Genomic DNA, 23,890 nt, shown 5'->3' with positions numbered 1-23,890 from the left:
ACTGTGTCTCTATGGTATTGACTCTATGCAAATGTTTCTGGGTTTAAGCATTTTTCAACATTCATAATTTTTAACATAATCAACATCTTCCTCTCACTCCTTATTTACCAATTAGAGGACATATTTCAGAATCAAAATATTTTTCTCATTGTGTCTGATGCAGTTGAGTTGGCTGCCTGTGAGTGAGTGGGTGAGTATGAAGCTGATTGTTCCAAATATATAGAATTGTCACGTTTTTGTTGTTTTTGCCTTACTCAATTTCATCTTTCTAGTTTGAAACATAGGGAAGGAACCATTTTCCGACATATAAGGTATTCTCTTAATTGTACAGCTGAGTACTACAAACCCTTCATTCTGATGGATTACAGAAGGAAGGGGAAAAGCTTTTTATACCCTTTCACACCATCCATCATGTGACCCCTACAATTCCAGGCTACGTGCTATCTCTAACAAACTCTACAACTTTCTCCATTTTTTAAAGGTTTTACTGTTATTGAAAATATACCTACATGTGAGAGCAGCATCCCTTAGAATGCCTGCTCCTCAACTCTCTCAAACTTCTGTTCCTGATCCAGTCACTTCAGCGGTCTGTATGGATTCAGAGGAAATTATGGATCCAGACCATGCCAGGACAAAAAATGTAAAACCTGCCAACACATCACCACTCCCACAATAACTACACCCCATCGCCATTCCTGGATCTTATACCTGCACCTCCAGAAATGTAATATATCTCATCTAGTGCAATACATGCCCTAATGAAAAATATGTAGGAGAAAGTAAACAACAATTGCATACCAGAATGAATGTACACTGGAAATCTAGCAAAGACAAAATGCCCAATTACCTGTGCGTGCCCACTTCTCATGAAACAACCACCATCTCTTCAATATCCCAGTTCTAATCCTCAAAGGGACTTTACAAAACACCATTCATAGATGAGCCTATGAACCTCACTTGATAAATCTATCAGACACAAAAAATCATGGACTAAATATAGATATTGGATTTATGGCACATTATAACCTGCCTACCATCTGATAACCCCAGGTAACCTGCCTGCATTTTACCAGCTACAGTCTGTCACCAGGACAACATTCCCCTTCCCCCCATCCCCCACCTACCTCTCTTACACATATTGTCTCTCATTCCCTCTGATCCTCACTGCCACGCATTTCCATTTTCACGGACCTGTATTTTGCATATAGGCTTCTACTGTACCCAAGAGAGCACACAAAACACCACCAGACTCTTCCTATGCCTGAAGAACAGTGTTTGTGCCCCAAAGCTTGCAGAGAACAATTGTTCCGACTATTTTAGTTGGTCTAATAAAAGATATCACATCTACCTTGTCTGTCAGAGGAAAATATAGCACTGACCCCATTTAAAACAGGATCTATCACCACAGGGCCTTTGCCACATGTTGCCGACCACCTGCACCTTGCAGCAGTGGGTAACGTGGTCTTTCATTTTAATTTTTTCTGTCTATATTGTACAGCATATATGGAAATGAGCACTGATTACAACCCTATAGAGCATTCCTAAACTCATAAGAAATTCTTTATTTTCTTCATGTATCTCTTCTTTGTTAATTGAGCACTTGAAGCTTCAAAGTCTGTACAAACATTAACTCATTAATTCTTGTATATCTCAATACTGTGTAATTATTCCCATTTTACAGAAAAGGAAACCCAGAAGCCCTATCCATATTAGGCCTGTGATTCTTGAAATGTTTTATTTATTTGCATATATAAAATCATAAATACATCTGAAAGTTAAAATGACATGTCAATCTGAAGAGAAAACAAAGAACAACTCTGCATCTAACAGCAAAAAAAATTTTGAAAAGCTAGTGATGTATAAGCATGTGTGGTGCAGGTGTCCACAATAGCCAGTCTTCTATGGAAGCAAAATTGTTGCTGCTTTGTCTCATCTCCGCATCATCAGTGTTGCAGTTGCACTGTGTTCCACATATCTATCCTACAGTTGTCAGTTCAGGAACCTGAAGTGGTTTCTCTCAGGTTATGTCATAATTCCTATGAGACCTGGGGAAGAGTGCTGTCCCAACTGTCTATCCTAACTGTGCACTTGGTCCAATAAAAAAATATCACCTGCAAGAATTCTTGTCTCACATAATTCCTGCATAATTCTTATGAGAAAGTCAGGAGAAACGCCCCCTCAGGACTTTGCTCTCAAAATGGAAGGCCGAATGAATCACGATCCAAGCACTTCATGGTGTTTTTGCTAAGAAAGCTGTATAGCCACAGCAATCTACCAAAATGGTTGCATGCTGTTCTCAAAGATGGCGTGTACACTGAATGCCACTTATTGGGCCTGAAACCCACTCCCTTCTCCCATCCCAAAACCCTAGGATAAGTATCAGTGGTTGCATAAATGCAATATGAAGATACATGTGATGCAGCACTGGGCATTTTTAAAAGCACCCAGTTCTGCACTGGATACATTTGTTTAAATGGCAAAATGCACATCAGCGCTGAGAAAATGGTGGTGGTGCGTTTTTGAACTAAAACACATTAAAGCACCGGGCACATCAACTCACATGCTCCACAGACTCAATTAATCAAGTCTGCTTTTTCCAGCGCATTGGAGCAGACTAAGTGTATGTGTGTAAGTGCTCATTGTGACTATCTTCAAGAAAGGAGATAAGTCTGTTTGTGAAAACTACTGAGGTATCACCCTCCTTTCCACAACAGGAAAAATCCTTGCCTGCACCCACCTCTATTGTCTTCTACCTCTTGCTGAAGAAGTCCTGCCAGAATCTCAGTGTGGTTTCTGAGGAACCCGGGGGGCAATTGATGTGATCTTTGTTGCCTATTAGGTCCAAGAAAAGTGTTGGGAACCACATCAGGAGCTCCGCATGGCCTTTGTTGATCTTACTAAGGTTTTGACTCTGCCAACCACAGAGCCTTATGGAAAGTACTAGCCAGATGTGAATGCCCTGAAAAGTAAAGCAAGGTCCTGAGGCTTCGCTGTGAAGTAGTGGATTGGAGACAGATCCATTTGTCATCCCAAATGTGGTCAAGCAAGGATGCATCATTGCCCTAATTCTGTTTGCCATTTTTGACCATCATCCTGGTTATCTCTAAGAACCATCTTCCTTCTTAAAATGACAGTGAATACCAAAGAGATAGAGGACTTTTCAACCTAGGACATTTTCACTCAAAGTATTCAAAACAACTATCCTTGACCTTTAGTACTCTGACTGCACCATCCTTGCACACACTGAGGAAAACCTACTGAAGCCTACTGAACTTTGGGCCTACCAACTTTGAGAAGACTGAAGTGCTCAGTTAGCCTTCTCTGGGCAATAAATGTCAAATTACCATCAAGGGAAATATTCTGGAGGTAGATGAACACTTCCTTGTCCTCTGTAGCAGCCTATCTTGGAGAGTGAACATTGATGAGGAGATCCAGCACAGGATCTGGTGTGCTTCCAGAAATTGCTTCAGTGTGCTTGTATTGATCAAGACTGTGATAGAGTTCATTCTCAAGTCGAGGGATCGCAGCCATTGATGGTTGTTTCAACATTTGGATTTGGATTTAGATTAGGGGAAAAATACAAAGATTATTGTTTTCAGATTTATTTTACTGGATTTTCAGTTTCTCTTTTTCCAGCATGAATGGCTGCTCTTGGTGAAGACTCTGTCCGCGAGTCACCCAACAACTAGATCACTTACTATTACTATTAAAGTGACTATATATGACACTTTTACAAGAATACTGGTTTTCTAGTTCATCGGTCAAGCTGGTTAGGTATTTTTATAACTATAAAATCTTTGTTCAAGACAAATTGTTATGCTGAGTAGAATTTGATGTGCGTTTACAAGGCATGAACAGCTCAATAGAACAAGCATTCAGTGTGAAGAAGTATTTGGAGTGAAAGTGAAATGCATTTATACATTATGAAGGCTGCTCTTTTGCTCAAAATGAATGTTGATGACACTTTTCAATGTTCCATGATCAGCTCATTTATGGGGGAAAAAAATCTCTCAACTACAGAAAATATGCACATGGCACTGAATATTAGAATATGGTGCCAGTGACAGCAGCTTACATTTTAAGTGTGTACTTTAGGTATGAATATTCCACAACACTAAACACTGCTGTCACAAAAGTGTTGCCATTTTTTATTACCTTGTTAACTCACCACATTTTTAAATATCTCTTAGCACCCAATGTAGGCTTAAACACCCATATATATAAATGTCATTTCAGTGGTATTAGTGCTATGCTGATAAGAACAGGAACCAACAATGCTAACATCTGTTTGGTCCTAAGAATGCCTAGTGCTTTAATTCAATTTCAAAAGCAGCTGTTACAGGCTCTTGTTGTTCTTTAAAGAAAGGATACTATACCTCTGGACTATGGGCCAAATGCAGCCCATGGAGCCATCACATCTCGGCTACAGGACTCCCCAGGCTCTGGAAAAGTGGCAGTGGGGGAGCAGTGGCCACTGATACACCACCTTCCTCCCTGCCAAATTCCCAAACCCCAAGCCCTATGCAGCCAGTGGAAGCTGGGCTGCACTCCCTGTCCCCCACATCGAAATCATGTCAGGGCCATGCCCCACCCCATGAGCTGGGATGGTGCTAGGCCACACCCCCTTCTCTTATGGGGCAGGTTTGGGTCTCAGCCACGCTCCCTTCCCTCTTGAGGCCAGGTTGGCACTGGGCCACGCCCCTTTCTCTCAAAGGGGCATGGTTGGGATCTATTCATGCCCCCTCCACTCTGAGGCCAGGCTACACCCACTTCTTTCCTGGGGCCAGATTGGGGCCCAGCCATGCCTCCTTCTCCCTACAGGACTGCGTATGGCTCCTTTTCCTTGTGGGGTCACACTGGAGCTGGCCTACCTCCCGCCCTTCCCTTTCTGTGCAGTCAATTGGTGCCTGTCCCAGGCACTGGATTGGGACTGCTGGCTGGATCCAGCCAACAGATGGAATGGGCACAACAGGTTGAGCCCCACTGCTTTAATGAAATGTTATTCTTTATTTCTAGAATTGAACAAATAATTCATTACTGATTTGATCAATTCAGCTTTTGTCTGTTTGCTGAATTCAGAGGGGATACAGTCTATGGATATCTCTTAACATTTTTATAATATAACTTGATTGTAAATATTCACAATTCAAGCTGCTTTCCAATTTATGGTTGGCCACATATGGCACATGGCATTCTTTGCGAGAGGGTATAAAATGTGTATTTCTGCATTCTACACTGTGTACAGTGGTACTTTGAATTTTGCTTTTACTAAGCACTTCAAGAGAATAAAATATCATCCTTTGATAGTTCATGGATGATGAAGGGGTGGACAAGTCTAAAGTAATATAATGTAACCATTCATGCAAATATTCACAGAAAACTTTGGAAAACCATTAAGTTGTAAATATTTCATATTTTATTTATATTTTTGTTACGGGAAATTTGAACAATAATTTTGTTTTCTCAGTCTTGCATATTCTACATTCAATTTCTAAAAGTGAACAGTAATTAACAGTTATAGGTCTTATACATACTTCAAAATGGTTTTAGGTCTTCAGAAGTATTCATTATTTTGATTATTTATTATTTGATGTTTTACTTTACTATTACTAGTATTTATATTGTCTAGTACCTAAGGACCTAGTTATTACCAAAAGGCACTTACAACTTCCATTCTATCAAATATGGTAATCAAGGAATTCTTGTGCATGATCCATGAAGAATCCTAAAGCCATTATCATATCTGAAAATGGGAAGTCCAGAACTATATGGAAGAAAGTTACTTTTCTGGTCAGGGAAGAGATGCATAAATATTTCAGGGATTTTTAAACATATTTTCAGTGCTGTATTTAAGCTGATTATACTTGGAATTCTGATTTTTACATGCACATTTGAATCCATCTTTTTATTATAGTTAATATAGAGAATTTTTTTTCAAAAAAATTAATCAAACACTTTTTATATCTGCAATTGCATTGATTGATTCTGATTTTTTAAAATAGCATCAATTGGATACAGGCATTAGTGATTAGAATTCTAATTCATAAAGGAACCATAAGATAAAATGTAATGGAAAGATAAATTTCCCAGAGAAACCTAAAAGACAAATGCAGAATTGCAATATGCATATTAACTTCATACAGAATATAAAATGACTTTTGTGGTTTATAATCCTTTTAAGATTCAATCTGGAAAATTGCTCTGGAACAATGAAATAAGAAATCAAACCATATAGAAGACTAATGGATAAAGACCTTAATATAAGAGGATATGTTATTTTATCCTTTGCTTTCAAAGAGAGAACATATCTGTTGTAGTTTTATTTGAATATCAAAATGAGTGACATTACAACATGAATGTGTACATGGTTTTTTTTATTTTTAAATATTTTGATAGAGGTACCTTAACACTAAAAATGATCACAGAAAAATAATCAGTAATAACAAGATGAGAATAATGTGCTTTTTATCATATTTTATATAATATTTCATGTTGGTGATTTTGTTATTTTTAAGCATAACCAGTAAAGACATATAAATCACTGCTTGTCCTTAAGAATATTATCCAATAAATACATACCTACATACCTCTACACTTAATGAAATTAAAGCATTTGATCATCTACTTGTCTGCCTACTCTCCTATTTAAACATTCATTTAGTGTGATTTGTGGGTAACTGGACCTATTTGAATATGACTTAATGGTCTGACTCTACTGCTATCTCATTTGAACTTATCTAGAATAATTTACTTTAAAAGTAGTTTTTTTCTATTGCAGTAATTCATACCATTGCATATAGACTCAAAGGCAATCAAATATTTGATTGATTGAAATCATGGACAGCCTGCAAGTGAGAGAAATTTTTAACTGATTTACCATTCTTCAATTATCTTAAGTAACTACTGTTGAATATGGTTTAACTAGCTAGCTTTAGGTGGAAACTAGGGGAATGTATAGGCATAAGAATAACTTTGAAGAAAGGTACAGTAAAATAAGTTATCCTTATAAATAGCATAATCCTGGCCATGGTTTAGCTAGCAAACACCACAAAAAGTGGCCCAGATTCCAAAATGGTGCAGCGGTTTTGCATGGCAGAACTTTTGTAATGCTGTACTGAAGCACTGAGGCATAACAAAGCAGCCAGGCACCAGGACATAACCAGGACTCCTGGTTGCCCCTTCCTAGTTATGCTACTGCTCAAGCAGATATAATGGCATGCCAGACTCTTTCATTATTTAGGGGTGTTCTAACATGCATCACATGTATGAGTAGAAATCGCTTCACTATAATGCAAAGCATTAACAAACTATCAACATGGTTGTCTTCTTACAATACAGCTGTTGAAGGAAGAAATTGTTAGCATTCACGGTCAATTACTACGGTAGTTTTATTCTCGTCGAGGGCAGTCAATATCATATGAGTGATTTTTCTACTGCAAGACAGTTGCAAGCTTCATATATAAGAGGTCAGAGTAGGTATAGTCAATAGTAGAAAGTCCATTCACTATTAATCTAGAAAGTAGGAGACTGTGCCCACTGAGCTCATCTTAGTTTGGCTTAGAGTCAGCTCTCTGTACAGGTCAGTTTGACAGTATAACTAGCTATTGATCATTTGACTTGCCTTCCTTTTCCTGTGCCAACCCATAATAGTTGGTTGCTGTTATCACTTTCCAACCTGTCAAGTAGAAAACCCTAAAAGCTTGAAGGTAAGAAAACCTGAAGTGGCAGCCAAGGTGCAGTGATAAAATATGGCTGCCATAACTACCGTTATGGGATTATAGGATTTGCATTTAAAATAAAAACAGTATTTAAGAGAAAAGAAGAGATCTGAAAAAACTGCTTACATTCTTTGGATCAGGTAACTTTAATGAAAGGCTTCTTATGCCAAAGTGTACCCCTAAAACATGCATAGGTAGGTAGACTGTGCAGGTTAAAACACAGTTATAATGACAGAAAAGCTGCTGTGTATGCACAATCAGTTTGTAATCAGCTAAAATGACTGCACCTTTAAGCATTTTTAAAATCACAGTTGCAGTTACTATATGGAAGAAGCCTGCAATTCTGTACAAGTGATGGATTTCAGCCAGGCTGGACTGATGATTTTATAGCACTTTGAAAGACATTCCACAGCTTTTTTTCATAATTTCAAGTAAAGCTGAGATTTATCTTTCTGACAACAAATAGCTTTCTCAGGATAATATGTTTCTCTCTCAAAAGCATAGAGTGTCTCTTGACACTGATATAAATATTTTGCTAAATTATTTTATATTGCTTAATATAATCTAATTTAAACTATTAAAAAAAACACACACAATATTTGATAAACATTGAGTACAATCAAACAGTGTGCTGAGGCCTAGTTGATACAATTCTTAGGCTCTGATCCAGCAGAAAGATCACTTTCTTGTTACAACATCACCAAACAGGAGCCAACCTGCTGCAAAGAGGCCCAAAGTAAATCCCTTTGGTAGAGAATTACAATAGAAGCTGAAGAAACAAGAGGTCTCAGATTACTAATTCTGGCCCTATTAACTTTGCACTGGAGCTGTGTACCGCATAGAAGCTTGTACAGCATTAGAGATGGAAAAAATTACCCTCCACATACACGAGGCACAGAGAGGCTAGAAATACTTTAACAGCTCATTAGTGAGGTGCAGGGACTCCTAACTCCCATTTCAAGCAGAACATTTCCTGCGTTTCTTTGTTGGAACCGTTTCCACTACAATAATCCCTACTCAAAAAAGGCTTAATGCCTCTTCAGCCAATATTTTACAGAAACAGGGATAGTTCTAAGCCACGTTGTTCCTTCATCTCATCTTGTCATCTGGCTAAGCTCTGCAACAAAATTGACAAGTGAGGAGGTGCTGCTCCTATAAAACTATGGGCCCACTGGAATTCCTCTTGGGCTGACAAAGACTGAGCAAATTTGAAAGAACCTTGAAAATAATGGACATAAAGAGATGAATTCAGGCCATGGAGTCCTCTGATACGTTAGGAATAAACCTGGGTAAATTCATAAATTCTCCCTTTAGAAAAGGATCAGCTATAGAGAGTTTAATACTTAATAATGCTATTATGCTGATAGATATCAATGGATGCCATCACCCTTGGACCCAGTTAAAATCAATGGGGGGGGGTCCTAAATTTAATATTTATATAATAATACCTGGAAACAGTAAGAAGTCATCACTGAAAGCAGGGATAGCAAAGCCTGAGCAAACTAAAATCTGAACGGTTTGCCCCGGGGACAAGTTGGAAACAAATCAGTTGGCAGATGGGGTGTGAGGCAGGAAGCCAGAAAGGAGGTCGGGAGAGAAGTAGTGTAAGCCCAGACCTTGGAGAAAGTCAAGACCCATAGCTTATTTTGGATGGCAAAGGCAAGCTTAGATTTATGAGAAAGGAACCTGTGTGCAGCTCTTGGTTTCCACTGCATGCAGGGAAACAAGATTTTGTGTACACCCCTTGCATATAAACAGGATTGCACCAAACAAAATACCTAATACAAAAAACCATATTTTTTCTCTTCTGTCTGTATTATGGGTTGGAGAGACTGGTTACAAGGTGCCATCCCCTAATTCAGTATCAAAGATGCTTCACACATTAATGTAGATTGGATTTTAATGATGTTTTACAACTTGTTAAAATCATGTCATGCATTAGATATTTGTTGCTAAAAATAATAAAATAAGCCACAAAAATGATGGCACAGACAGTGACGATTAAACCTTTCAGAGACATCGTAATTTGTCAACCAAGGGCCAATTAATATTTTCTGCTAAATATTTTTGTTCATTTAACTAATGAGATTCTATTCTGTGATTTATATTTGATTTGTTTAACATATTGTATCATAACTGCATCATGCATATCTTTTATGCACTATAAATCTACCAATTTTATATGCATTTATTATAAAGCTTGAAGACAATTACATTCATTACACTGTAAAATTTGGCTGTCACCATCTTGACCTAAGGTTTGGTCTGTACATTTAATGGCTTTTTTAAAAGTGAATATTCTAAAAATATCCACCTTGTTTTCTTTGATCTTGGTAAAGAAAGGACAACACTAAACCTTTAAATGCTACTATTTCCAACAGGGATAAGAATACAATATTTTTATGTATAGACAAGCTCTTTTAAATCTTCTTAAAGGGATTCCTTATGAGCCTTTTGAGGTTTTAAAGGCACCTGCATGTTTTAAAGATGGTCTTAGAAATATAGAAAATATTTTTTTTTCTATAAGATGTGTGTCATACATAGAAAACATGAAGGATTGGTATGGTCCAAAGATTTTGTGTGTCCTCATTTGGCATAGTCAACATAATTAATTTGCTACTTGTGGGTGCAGACAGAAGTTATGTTTTTCTCATGACCAGCCCCCTGGAAGTGTTCTACAGCCATGCTGTGACATACATGCATGGCTGTAGAGTGCTTTTAAAGTGGCGGGTTACAAAAAATAAATTAACCCTCATCAAATGAGGTATCAGATGAAGGCAGTCTGGGAACTATGGGACTTCCCAGGCTGTGAGAATGAACATCTGTTCGGTTGGGGAGAGGCGGTAGTATTTTAACTCATGGTGCTTTATGTGAAGTGCCATGAGTAGGAACCCACCAAATTCATGGCAGAAGTGGGGTGCATTGTGGCTCCTGTAATCTTGCAGGTTCCCCTGCAACCCCTGCCCTATCTTGCAGGTTTCCCTGTGACCCCTGCCCACCCCCCACTTGCAGCTCACTTCTGATCAGTGGGGAGGAGAAAACTGTAGTTTTAAATATCACGCCATTTTTGCCTCCTGCTACTGATCGGCTGAGGGACCCCAGATCGCCCTGCTGTTTGCTGCTAACAGGTGGAGAGGCAAAAACAGCACCATATTTAAAACCACAGTTTTAGCTTTCTGCTGATCAGGAGAGAGTGGTGGGATCCTCTGCTAATCAGCAGTGAGGGGCAATGGGTTAGGTGTGCATGGGAGAACATACAAGATTAAAGAAGCTGCTAGACACTCTACTTCTGCCATGAATTCAGTAGGTCCCTAGCCATGAGTTAGAGTGGAGCCTGAATGTCTGTCAGCGCCCTGTAAGTAACATAGTTATGAGAAATACCACTGCTGTTTCATATACAAATATGCATATTAATTATTGTTACAACTATAATGGAATTTTATCATTTAAAAATGTTTAAAATGTAAAATGTGAAAAAAATAAGTTAAAAGGTCACTTTACAAACACATGCAAGGTTTAAATCTAATTCCACCTGTCGAGCTATTGACTGTTAAAATAGTGATTATATGTAGGAGTAGTGTGTGGGATTAGTGTTCTTCCCAACCCTTCTCCAACCAGACTTATAAATATGGATCTGTGGGCACGTCTACACATTGCCCTATGGTGACATCGTTACTGCACTGTCCTTTAGTACTTCCTTTTGGAAGTAGTAAAGCACTAACAGTAACCACCTATACTGCACCATGGTTATTTTTAGCAGCTACTTCACCATAGTGGCACAATATAATGGGGGAGCACACTGCTATGGTAAAGGAGCTGCTGTTCATGTGTAGACACCTGTGGATGCTATATTGCCATAGAGCTTTGCTATGATGATGTAGTGTCACATGTAGATGTTCCCACAGTTGCTAAAATATTTTCTGAATTCTCTGCTAGTTAGAGGGAAGATTTTCCTTCCTTCCTCTTGTCTACAGTTTTTGTACAGCCCTCTCAAAGACTAGAGAGCTATCCATATGTAACATTGTTAACTTGTAATACTGTTTATTTTATGAATTATATTATAGAATTCAGTATAGCTGGATAATGCTTTTAAGAAGGAAAGTGCAAGGACTGTGTATGTTGCTGGAATTAGTCTGGGTTCATCTTTCTGTTTCCCTCTTCCTTTTTACTGGTAAATGTTATGATCTTTCATTTTCCTAATATATTCCCTGTTGCATACACCACACCTCTGTCAACATTTTTAAACATGTAACGCCCCCTTAGGAGGTCAGTAAGATCTTTTCTGAAACAACTGTGGACAGAAAGGACACCTATACAGATGCCCGATGCCTGCTATGATGCATGTTAGTTAGCACATGTTGAAGTAAACTTGATTAAATGAGTAGCTTCACTTGAGCTGTATCTCATGTATTCAGCATTGCCATCCTTCAGAAAGGTGGCAGGGGTACTTTAATTTAAGGTTGTCAAATAAGCTTTAGTTAAAGTATCCCCACCATCATTTTGAAATACAGGACACTGAATACATAAGATGCTGTGGGAACTCTAATTAAAGTGCCCCCCCCCCACCCCAGGGCATGTCTAAAGACACCAATAGGTATGAGGAAAGAAGTCCATCTCTAGGTAGAGTGAATCACTTTGGTTAGGGGATCAGGACACTGGACTTCCTTTTCTACCCAGGTCAACTATGATCCCAATCAAAAAGCTGGTGAGCCAAAGGTAAAGAGGTAGTATTCAAAAGTCTTCCTCTTTGGATATATGCATGAAAATGACACGAGTGACAATAGGGATAGGGTTAACCTGGTTCTTTAGCTGAAGCTTGAGACTCATACTGGTAAGCCTTGCATCTGTATCTGGTATACTGGTTGAAACAATATTTGACAAAAAAATCTAGGGCTGTGTGAAATTTCAGCAGCCACTTCATTTCAGAGGTGTTTCAGCCCATTTTGATGCCCAAAACACTGAATATGAAATGAAATGGAAGGCTCCATAATATCTCTGAAATTAAACAAAACCATCCAAAATGTTTCAGATATTTTGGAATGTTTTGAAGGCAACCCCTGGGAAGAGTCTGGCACAGCCCCTCAGCCCTCCTTTTAAAGTGTCAGGAGGCTGGGGCCGGGCAGGGGATGGGGCCAGGCAGGGCAGCCATGGGGGCTTCTCCCATGGCTCTCCCCACTGTGTCAGAGGCAGGCACAGCCAGAGGAACTGCAGGAGAAGCCCCCATGGATGTCCTGCCTGGCTCTATTCACTGCCCAGTACTGCTAGTCCTCCTGGCACTTTAAAAAAAAAAAGCCCCACACTCACTGGCTGTAGCAGTGGTGACCAAGGCCTCTGAAGGCTCATGGCAGAGCCCCGACATGCAGCACGGGGCAGTGGGGGACAGCGGGGATCACCCCATCAGTTGGCACCTGCATGGCAGCTGCCTCATGAGGTGGGTACGGTGTGGCTCGGCAGAGTGTTGTGTGCTGTCTGGGAGCTCAAGCTGCTGGGGTGGAACAGTGCCAGGCTCTGGCTGACAGGTGGAGCTGCCCCAGCTCCCAGACAGCGCATGGCACCCTGCTGAGCTGCACTGCACTTGCCCCATGGGCAGCTGCCATGCAAGTGCCAAGTGGGGAGGCAATCCCCGCTGCCCCCCACTTCCCGGCACTGCGTGGGGTGGGGGGGTTGCCATGAGCCCTCAGAGGCCCTGATTGCTGCTGCTACAGCCAGTAAGTGCACGGCATTTTTTTTATTTGAAGTGCTGGGAGGCTGAGGCTGAGGCTGAGGCTAAGGCTGAGGCTGGGTGGGGCATGGGGCATGGGGCTGGGCAGGGAAACGATGGGGAATTCTCCCGTGGCTCCCCCCACCAAGGCAGAGGCAGGCACAGCCAGAGGAGCCATGGGAGAATCTACAGCCACCCAGCTGTGCCTGCCTTGCCCTGACCAATCCAAGTCTCTGAGTCAGTGCTGAAACAGCATCAAAATTCTGAAAAAGATTGAAATGGAACAGTGATCCAAAACACTGAAATGAATCACCGTCCTCCAAAATGGGTGAAACCAAAATGAAACAGTCATTTCACACAGCACTCCACAAAAAAACCACACCTGGAAGATCATATTATAGGGCCTAACCAGTGCCACTAATGTCAAGATGCTTCACTAGTCTATTAGAATTCTTTGAATATGACACTAAGAAGTGGATAAAGGCGATCCAGTTGACATACGTCATGTTATTTAGATATTTGAAAGGCATTTAACAAGATCTCTTAAAAGAGACGAATAAACTGTGGGGTGAGAAGAAATTTATTGTAATGGGTCAACAATTGGCTAGGACAGGGATTTTCAACCTTTTTAAATAAGTGTACCCCTAGCAGCCCTCTTTTTTAATAAGAGTACCCCTGGGGGAGGTGACCCATGGCTGGATGTGGAGCACGGGGGTGGCCTGGGAGTCATGTGCCCCCCCAGAGCTGTATGCTCTGCACCCCGCTGCCACTGCCCCAAATCAAACTTTTTGAGAAAATTATTCTGGAGCATATCCACGAGGGTCCAGCAGGGGAGATTATGCTTAGGGGCAACCAACATGGGTTCATTAGTGGCAGGTCCTGTCAGACCAACCTGGTGGCTTTCTATGACCAGCTCACCAAATCCTTAGACTTTCAGAAGGCCTTTGACACTGTCTCTCACCCCGTTCTCCTTAAGAAACTGGGGGGCTGTGGTGTCAACACCCACACAGTCAAATTGGTCGCCAACAGGCTGGAGGGCTGCACCCAGAGAGTGGTAGTGGATGGGTCATTTTCAGCCTTGAGGGATGTGGGCAGTGGGGTTCCACTGGCTCAGTCCTCGGGCCTGCACTGTTCAACATCTTCATCAGTGACTTGGATGAGGGGGTAAATAGCACCCTGTTCAAATTTGCTGATGATGCTAAGATGTGGAGGGATGTGGACATGCTAGACGGGAGGAATAGGCTGCAATCAGACCTAGACAGGTTACAGGGGTGGGCGGATGAGAATAGTATGGGATTCAACACCGACAAGTACAAAGTGATGCACCAGGAGAGGAACAACCGGCACCATACCTACAGGGTGGAGAACTCCCTTCTCATCAGTACAGAAGCAGAAAAGGATCTTGGAGTCATCATTGATGCCAAGATGAACGTGGGCAGGCAGTGTGAGGATGCAGTCAGGAAGGCCAACTGCGCCTTGTCATGCATCTACAGATGCATCTCAAGCAGGTCCAAGGAAGTGATACTCCCCCTCTGTGCGACACTGGTCAGGCCGCAGCTGGAATACCGTGCCCAGTTCTGGGTGCCCCACTTCAAGAGGGATGTGGACAACATGGAGAGGGTCCAGAGGAGGGCCACTCGCATGATCAGGGGGCAGCAGGGCAGGCCCTACGAGGACAGACTACGGGACCTGAACCTGTTCAGCCTCCACAAGAGAAGGCTGAAGGGAGATCTAGTGGCCTGCTACAAACTAGTCAGAGGGGACCGTCAGGCACTAGGGAAGTCCCTGTTCCCCGTGCACTACCAGAAGTGACCAGGAATAACGGTCACAAGCTGGCAGAGAGTAGATTTAGGCTTGATATCAGGAGGCGTTACTTCACTGTCAGGGCGGCTAGGATCTGGAACCAACTTCCAAGAGAAGTGGTGCTGGCTCCTACCCTGGGGGTCTTTAAGAGGAGGTTAGATGTACACCTTGCTTGGGTCATTTGATCCCAGTACTCTTTCCTGCCATGGCAAGGGGGTTGGATTCGATGATCTACTCAGGTCTCTTCTGACCTTAGAAACTATGAAACTATCCTTCCTGAACAGAGTGTACCTATCCGTGACAGTGCTCCAGTCATGCGATCTCCCATCAAGTCTTTGTTATTCCAATCATGTCATAGTTCTGTGAGTGTGCAAGGGCTTCCAATTCTTCCTGCTTCTTTCCCAGGCTCTGTACATTCATGTACAGGCACCTAAGGTAACTAACAGATTGCTATGATTTCTCTGGAAGAATGAGAATGCCTCCCCTACTGCCCACTCCTGCTTGCGCTTCCTCCGGGTCACCCATGTCCCCACTTACCTCAGGGCTTTGGTCTCCATCCCTTGGCCAACCTAGTTTAAAACCCTCCTCACTAGGTTAATGAGCCTTTCTTCAAACCTGTCTGCCTGATCGCAAAGATACATTTACTCATTTAAGCAATTCTATAGCTTCTTATAGATTTATACAGATACTTAATTTTCATGTTTTTATTGTTAGAAAATGGCAAAAGACTCACTTTTTGTTAACTACTTAATTAATTTTGTCTCAGAATTTGTGTCAACCTGAATGTGGATGGAAGTTGGATTTTAATTAACAAAGTACAAAATAAGCATTTTAAATGTATTAGCTGAATATTACTACCTTAAATAGATACATTGGAAAAATCTTAAACATGTTTTACATTTAAAGGTGATTTATAACTGATAGGAATACTAGCTATAATTAATTGATTGACTGTTTTTGGTCACCACAGACCAGATTTTTTTGAAAGTATTTAGGCAGCTATTGACACGAATAGGTATCGAGTACAATTTTCAGAAGTCCTCAAGCAGGTTTGTTAACTAGTTCCCAATTAAAGCCGATGGGAGCTTTGATTTGCATTTATAAATATAAAAAATGTGCTCCCTGCCCTTCAAGATTTTACAATAAGATCTTATTGTATTATACCTGTTTTTTATTCATAGACTTCAAGAGAAAAACAGCTCCCCAGCTTTTTCAGTTCCCAGTTTCTCACCTTTGAATGAGCTAGTCCAAATGAAGAAAATAATTCCTTTGTATTTGCTAGCTTCACTGAAATTAAAAGTAATTAGTAAAAACTATTTCAGACATCAGAAATTATGGAGACTGAAACATAATATGAATATTTAAGCAATATGTGCCATCATGAAATATTTAAAAAGCTTGAGTCAATCCTTAGAGTTAAACATTTTTCCTCCCTGATCTTTACGTACCATTAATTAATAAAACAATACACTTTAAATACTTAAAATTTAAGGAGGGCTCATTGATACATCATACTACAGGCAACCCCTGCTTAACACTCTTAATTGATTCCGGGAAAACCAAGCGTTAAGAGGAACAACGTTAAGCAAAACCCATTTCCCTATAAGCATTAATGTAAATAGAAATAATTGGTTACTGCCGCTTCTTGCCGTAGCTTCTCACGATCGTTGCCACCTCTCCCCACCCATCCACCTGCCTGCTGGCTGCTCCAGCCCCACGTGCCAGCCCATGGCCCACGCTCCTGCCAGCTCTGGCACCATGGGGCCCCGCATTCACTGCTTCTCCCTGCCAACGCTTCTCCCCACCACCCCACCTCCCAACTGCTCTGGCACCATGTGCCAGCCTGGGCACCATGCTCCTGCTGCCCTGCCCTCTACCCCTGCTGGCACTGGCAGGGGCCCCACACTCATGTCTGCCCCCCCCCCACTTGCTGCTGCTTGCTGTCGCCACTTCTCCCCTCCCCACCACCAGCCATTCTGGAACCATGTGCCAGCCTGGGCCCCCTGCTTCTGCTGCCCTGCCCTAGACCCCTGCTGGCCCTGGCCCTGGCCCTGTGGCACCATCACAGGCCCCGAGCTCGTGCCTGCCCGCCCACCTGCTGCCACTCACCACTTTTTGCCATCTCTGCTGCTTCGATGAGCTCTGTAACGACACTGGCTCAGCACTAAGTGAAATCAGGTATGAATTTTAAAAGACAGCTATAGCAAAATAGTGCTAAATGAAACTGGGTCAAGTGGGGGTTGCCTGTTTTTTAAAATATTTTTTCTGTTATGGTAATTTTAGTCTAACTTAGACAACTATACTTTCAAGTTCAGTGTAATGTATACAGGCATTATACATTTAATGTATACAGGTCAATTTAATGTATACAGGTAAATCCATTCCTGATCTAAGTTAGTTCACCTACCCCAGTGAATAAACTTAGATCAGACTTGCCATTTTGCACCCAATTTAACCCCCCTGGATGCCTACACAAATGGGCATTTAAACCAACCTTACGTTAGTTAAGTTGATCTAAATGTAATGACTGTCCCCAACTGTCTCTTATCTTTGGTATTCCATACTTTGTCTGCCAATTCATCTTTCCTCTCTTTGAATGGGAACGAACTAGAGAGAAGGAAATGACTGGTCAAAGAGTGGAGGAAAAGAATATGAAAAAGGTCACAGCAGTGTGGCAAACTATTTCAATTCATGAAATATTCTAAATGCTTCCTGACATCTCATTTTAATGACTAATACTATAATAAGAACCATAAATGGCCCAAATTATTCCATTCATTTGACAAAGATTATGATGAGAGTAGGAAATAGTGGAAAATTAATCAGCTCTTTTTGTATGATTTTATATGTGTAGTGGACTTCAGACATGTTATTTAGAGTCACCAAATAACAGCTATAAAGTAACCATTCACTATAATTATAAAAGAGAAAATGGATAGAGTCTTTCCCTCAATTAATAACCCTAATTTTAAATAAAAATCATCAGGCAAACAGGCTATTCCATCATTTTCTCTTCATTTTAACATAACTTGTTCTACCATACTGTGTTGTATTAACTTTCCTTCTTTCCAGGAAATGCTCCATTGGAGCACGAATTGCATTTCACATGAGAGAACAAAATTGATAAAAGCCCATTAATAGGCTTCTTACTACATGTGCTGATGTGCTGCAAGGCTATTATTCAGTCTATTAAATATCCTAGAGTGTATTAGTTTTTGTATCCTATAACATTTTATTTTCTTGTTTTAAGGGGTGTATGAAGCAAGATTTTTTACATAACGGTGCTATATTTTATACATTCCTTGTGCAACTGGAGAATTTAACTAGCATAGCATGTAGTAGGCATAGGGTATGTGGTCCCATCATGCAGACTCCTCTATGACTGTTAGTAGTATTAAATAGGAAGACTATAGATAGAGGCTACTGTAACCAGGTATTTCTGGCTTAACTGTACTGCAGGATCCTTCTGCCTGCTATGATTGTTAGCTCCTGGCCATATAAATATTTATTGCTACTGAATGTTTCAAGCTACTCTCCTCATTCAGAAGGCAGAAATCTCAGATTTCTTTAAGTGCCTGTCTATACATAGTCTATTTTTGGTACACATGTGCTTCTCACACTTTTAGCCAAGAGGGTCTCTTGGATGCCACTCTTGAGCCCCATGTATATTTATACCTCCCATCTGACAGTCAAGGACAGGAAGACTCAAACCATTTCTCCATTCTTTTTACTGCCTGTGGTGGAATTTGAATGGCATCTGAGTTTTTCATTCACTGTGTAATATACCTCCTTTTCTAGTATAAAGACTTATTCATAGTTGTGGTGATAATAGCTCAGCGCACCAGACTTCATCTTTGATGCATAAGAGGGGTTGCAGCTTATTTATCTGCTGAACAAATATCATCTCGACATGAGGAACCAGATTTTTCTAGAGGGCCTATCATCATCAAAATGGTGGAAAGGTCTTCTAAAGGTGTGCAAGGGTTTACACTTTTTTCTACCACTGCCACAACCATGATCATCAATGCCTCTAATTCTATGAAGCGTTCACCTACACCTGTAGACTCAAGGACTCAGATCTCCTCAGGAAGGTCACTGTTATATCTACATGTCCTAGAGCTAAAAGGTTTTGGTGGGTCTGAACCTCATTTCTTCTAGTATTGAAAGGATTAATCATTCAGATCAAAGCTGGCAACCCCACAGTGAACTTTATAGAAACAGGAAAGGAAGAGCAAGATTTACCTGTTTTTTTAGAAGCTGTGCTTTACTAGAATTAGTACAAACAACATGACATTGCTTCAGTAGCTTGCTGCTTATGAGTCTTGCAAAATATTCTGGGAAATTGCCTCAGCAGATAGTTTGCAATTGACAGACCACAAATATTTACTAAAAGATATCATGATACTGTTGATATTCAGCAAGTGAAATCAGCCTTTCATAGACCTGTTTGTTATTCAAGGAACAAGGAATAACATAGCTTCTGCTCCACAGGAGGCTAGAAAGTGGGATCACTGTCAGATATGCTGCTGAGCCTAGGGATTCAAGAAACTATTTATGCAGAGCTTTGGATTCCATTAATACCAAGAGTTAGCAAGACATTTAGGCAGGTCTCTTTCACAGTGATTGTGACTGGACTGGCCCAGCCAAGGCAACTCTCAGGCTCATATTTGATGAATCAGTGTATTTGACCTCTAATATGCTTTGTTGTGTAATCAACTGTAGTGTCTCCAAAAGAGAAAGATCTAACTTTCTTATATCTCACAACATGCATGCTGGCTGATTGACAGTGGTGGAGAAAACTAGCTCTTCAAAGATCTAGTATATCCATAGTTAGAAGGATCCTACTAGGCTTACATGCTCTGTCAAAAGGAAAATATTTACTATCTGGGCCCAGCAATATCAATAATCCTTCAGTTTTATGTACCTATTATTTTGGACTATCTTTTATCCTTAAGAAAATCATTACTTTCTGAGAGTTCACAGTATTCTCCCACCCTATGTTGGCAGAAGTCCTGAAAAGTGCTATACAAGTATATCAGGAGCTCTGTGATTTCAGCATACTGGTAGCAGGATTAATATGTTACCCTTTGATTTCCTAGTTATTTGTTCAATTTTTCCCATATCCATTAAAATAATTTTCACAGTAGGAACTATATTTACCTATGAAAGTAGAAAAAATACAAGCACTCAGGACAGGAACTTCATGTGCTCTATTTTATAAAGCTAGTTTAATCATAAGACCACATCCAAAGATTTTTCCAAAGATAGTCTTTGACTCCCATGCACCTAGAATCATAGAAAAGTAGGCCTAGAAGGGACCTCAGGCAGTCATCTAGTCCAACCTCCTGTGCAAGGCAGACATCCCTATCCAAACCATACAATACTAAACCTTCCCTGTCCAAACCATATTATACAAATGCTTGTCTAACTCAGGGGTTTTCAACATTTTGGAGTCAGTGTACCCAAAAAGTGGCCATTTGGCAGCAGCCAGTCGATGAGATGGGGAGGGGGAGTTGCCAATCAGCAACTGGGGCAGGGGAGTCCCCCATGGCCAATCAGCAACCATGCCAGTGGCTCAGCAGTGGAAGTGCTGGCAGCGGAAGTGCCTGCGGCGTGGTGGCAGTTGAAGTGCCAGCAGTGTACATCCGGCAGCGGCACCCACTGCCAAGTACCCCCTGAAGCCATCCCAAGTACCCCTGGTTGAAAACCCTGATCTAGCCTATTGCTAAAACTACAAAAACAAGCCTATCACACAAGTATAAGGCACATTGCCATAAAACACCAGGATCACCTAACCTTCCATAGGTAAAACAAGGAGACAAGGCCACTATCAATGTTATACCACTGCAGGAATTGTTAGATCCAAGGAAGGGGGCCATGCTGTTGTGCTAGAGAGAAGGACAAAACCCTCATAGTCCATGCCAATCTGACCACGGGGTAGAATTCCTTCCTGACCTAAATGTAGCAATTGGTCTAACCCTGAGTAGAGGGGCAAAATCCTCTAACCAGGAACCTCTGAGTTTTAATTCTAGCAGAAGCATCCATAGAACCCAGCCTTGGCTGCAGACAAAATATAATGCTTGTGAGGATGGCAAAAAGGGGGGGAAAAAAGCCCTCACAGGAGGGGGGAAAAAAATCTTACCAGACCTACTAGAAGCATAGGAAAAACTATGCTTTTCCTATGCTCAGAAGCACAGGAAAAATAAAATGTACTGTAACCTGGGAACAGCAAAGAATTCCACACATTACACCCACTTTCTAGTACCCTTTCCCCACCATAAACCTACCTGAGCCACTTTAAACTTCTTTAATAATTAAGCCAATTGTGGAGCTGAACATTTCTTCTGCAGCTGAACATTGTTTGCACCTCCTCCCTCCCTGCCCCCCACCATATCTACCTGCTCTGGACTGGAAAGCTCTTCTCAGGATCTCCCAGAGATCCATGAGGGGAAGACTCCTGGACTTCCAACTTTTGCTTTTTACAGAATACTCCAAACATAGCTACTCCTAAATCATCCCTAACCAATGCTTATCTAACCTCTTCTTAAACGTCTCCAGTGATGGAGACTCCACAACTACCCTATGAAGTCTATTCCCTGCTTCATTACTGTAAGAGTAAAGATATTTTTCCTAGTATCGAGTCTAAACCTATCTTGTTGCAATTTCAGGTTATTGCTGTGTCTCAGTCTTTGCCATGACAGAGAAAAGGTGTTCCCCCTCTTCTTTATAGCAGCCCCCTAGATATACTAGACTGCTATCATGTCCCCCTTAGATTTTTTTTGCAAGCTGAACATGCCTATTTCCTTCAACCTCTTCTCATATGGCTTGCCTTCTAAGCCCTTTATTATTTTGTCCACCCTTTCTAACTTCTCCATGTCCTTGTAAAAATGCGGAGCCCAAAACAGCACATAATCCTACAGATGAGGCCTAACAAGCACCATGTTATTTCACCACCCATGTCTTACATGTAGTGTTCCAGTTGATGAAGCCCAAAAAACATATTAACTTTTTCTGAAGCTGAATCACACTGCAGACTCATATTGATTCTGTGATCCACCAAGACTCCTAGATCCTTTTCTGTAGTACTGCCATCCAGTTGTCATACATCTGCTTTTGATTACTTTTTCTGAGGTGCAGCACCTTGCACTTGCTAGCATTGAACTTCATCCTATTAGCTCTATCCCAGTATTCTTATCTATCAAGATCCTTCTGAATTGCACTCCTATCCTCCAGCATGTTTGCAGTCCTTCCCAGTTTTATGTAATCTACAGATTTGCTCAGGAAGCTCTCTATGCCAGCACCTAAATAATTTATAATCACAGTGAATAGCATCAGGCCCAAAACAGATCCCTATGGAACTCCTGCTATTCCAGCATGGATCCACTTATAGTTACCCTTTACTGTTGAGCTTGTTGTCTATCCACTTTCTAGTAGTTTTGTCTATCATTTCTCTGATTTATGAGACAGTCTTGTGGATCTTTGTCAAAAGCCTTACCGAAGTCCAGATACACTGGACACAGTAATCCATTCATTTGGTATGTTGGTCCCTGACTCCAGAACCCAGACTCAGCCTGTACTTTGTGAAAGGAGGAGATCAGCCTGTTTGGCATGATTTGTTCCTGACTGTTAATATAAGAACTGGGTTGTAGGTGGTCTGGTCTTATCCTCTGCTAGTTTCTTCATCAAGCCCATTCCAACAAAGGGTAGCCTAGACTTCACAGCCTAGATAGAGAACTATCCCTCTACTTTGGCAGGTCTCAGTGAGAAAACAGGAGGATTTAAATAGGAGTTTGAGCCTTTGAGGATCTTTAGGGTGTCCCTAACTCAAGCAGTTAGGATGAAAGGTCAGACTATCTCAGGCTAGGGATTATGTAACTTGATTTCTGTTTTCAGCAAGAAGTGCTATAAATTATCTTAGACCCACCATTAAGGGTTACAAGCCATTCCACTAGTATTCAGGCAGCTTTTACAGCTTCCTTGAAAATTGTTCAATCTTGTAAATAAATAGGTAGTGACATAGAGTTCGGTCAGCGGGGGAGGAGGAGGATTGAGACTGCCTTCCTGTCCCACAATCGGAGCTGGGCTCCCCTGTCCTCCCTCCCCAGCTCCGGTGCTGTCTGCAGGAAGGGAGGGGGAAGGCAGGAGAGGGAGGGGGAGTGGCAGGCTGATGTTTTCCTGGCCTAAACTGAAGGAGTGAGGATGGAAGGACAAGGAGGGGGCAGGAAGGGAGGCTCTAATCCACCCATCTCCTCTCCAGTTCAAGGTGGGCAAACCCCAGCCTGCAGCTCCTCCTCCCTCTCCTCCCCTGCTCCCTTTCTGTAGATAGCACCGGGGCAGGGCTGCACTACATCAGCTCTGATCACACTAAAAGTTTGACCCTAGGGAACACAAGTTCCCTAAGGTGCTCCACTTTGGAGTACCTTCATCTGATCCCTCATTGGATGAAGGTTTATTTGTCATATGACCAGCCACTTTTAAAGCACTCTGCAGCTCTACACGTGTCACAGCATGGCTGTAGAGCACTTTCAGGGGGCCAATAAGATAACATATTACTTCTGTCTGTGCCCTTTATGCCTTTGGGTGGGAAGCACATTTGGAGCACAGGCATGATCCCTGATGGACACTAGTGGCCACGTGCAACTGGTGTCACCTTAGTCAGGGGGGGCCA

At 41.4% G+C, this 23,890-nt stretch overlaps 1 long non-coding RNA gene across 1 annotated transcript; it reads right to left on the bottom strand.

The window, feature by feature from the left end:
- Window positions 1-240: 240 nt before the first annotated feature.
- Window positions 241-3,256, bottom strand: LOC109308243. Its single transcript, XR_002100572.1, has 3 exons — window positions 3,181-3,256; window positions 2,570-2,572; window positions 241-253 (listed from the first exon to the last, which is right to left on the bottom strand). It is a non-coding gene; the product is annotated as an uncharacterized LOC109308243 (long non-coding RNA).
- Window positions 3,257-23,890: the final 20,634 nt, after the last annotated feature.

The sequence above is a fragment of the Crocodylus porosus genome, unplaced genomic scaffold (assembly GCF_001723895.1).
Source record: "Crocodylus porosus isolate Cpor-Errol unplaced genomic scaffold, CroPor_comp1, whole genome shotgun sequence".
In the NCBI taxonomy this organism is placed as follows: Eukaryota; Metazoa; Chordata; order Crocodylia; family Crocodylidae; genus Crocodylus; species Crocodylus porosus.
The sequence above is the reverse complement of the archived record's forward strand: the minus strand, read 5'-3'. Positions and strand labels throughout refer to the sequence as shown.